The following is a 1,318-nucleotide window of genomic DNA, read 5'->3' on the forward strand; positions in this document are numbered from 1 at the left end:
GATCGAGCATCCGGAATGTACTCGATCGAGTACTCCTTTAGCGCTTGTTCGATCGAGTGGAATTTTATGCTCGATCGAACCTTTCTTCAGGTATTTCACTCGATCGACTAATAAATGTCACTCGATCGAGTGATTCTTGCTATACAGTGCATGAATCTTCGTCTAAAGCGTCACTATATAATAGAACTTCGTAATCCAAGTCATAGAAATCATCATCAGCATCAGGCAACATGGTTTCTTCATGGGAAAAACCGCTCTCTACGTAGGTAAGGCAGACTTCCTCTAGTTGCCTAATTTTCGACTCAGCAGCTAACTGAGCTATTTCAGACTCGAGCTCATCAATTTGCGCAAAAAATTGTCAATCATGTTCTTGCCTTTTGAGTGCAAGTTCCTTCATCAAAGATATCAGCTCCGCAATCTCTTCTTTCTGCCTATCAAGGGGAGGAGCTTCTTGTCGCGGTGGCCAGACAAACGAAGGCTGTTGGTAGCCCCGTTGATAGGGTAGATGTGGAGGCACAACTACAGAGGAATGGCTAGCTCGTCCCCAAAGCCTGAACTCGTAGACCGCGTCATTTTCTGCCATGCAAAAAGCTGCATTGTGCTCAGCAGCACCACATCTCCCGCAAAGAAATCACCTGCTGCGCCATATAATAGGACATAGGTGACGGGTCAAAGGTACTCAAGCCTTCCCTTTGACGATCTTTCACCTAGAACTGTCTAGGTAGGACCTGTAGGGCCTATCAAAACAGCACTCAAGGAAAAAGATAAGAACTCCCTCAAGGAATAAATTCCTTGAGGTTAAAAACAAACAAAATAAAACAAGTAAATAAATAGTTGCCTCCCCGGCAATGGCGCCAAAATTTGATACGGTCGTTTCTGTACCAAAAATAAATACCTAAATATAAATAACAGAAGCTAGCGATAAGTAGGGTCGATCTCCACAGGGAGGCGGTCACTATTCACTTGTGTACTCGGTCTGTCTAGTGTCACAGTTTGGGGTTTTTAATTGTTTTGACTAAACTAAATAAGATAAAGGCAAGAGAAAAGGGATAAGAGAATTTAACAGGAAAAAGAGAGATAACTAGGATGTCGGGTCATCAATGAACGTCAGTCAATCACAGTTAAGGTCGCAGATCAGTCGATGTGTCGGTCTAAGGGGCAATGAATATCTCCTTTCGGTCTCAATTCACCCTAAAATGCTATTAGTTTAACTTTCGCCCTCACTAAAGCATCCTATTGATCACTGCGGGTCTCACCCCTTCCAACCTTTCGGTCTAGGTCAAGGCTTACCTAAATTAAAAGGCTATGCATCGATTCA

The sequence above is a fragment of the Silene latifolia genome, chromosome 10 (assembly GCF_048544455.1).
Source record: "Silene latifolia isolate original U9 population chromosome 10, ASM4854445v1, whole genome shotgun sequence".
NCBI lineage: Eukaryota > Viridiplantae > Streptophyta > Magnoliopsida > Caryophyllales > Caryophyllaceae > Silene > Silene latifolia.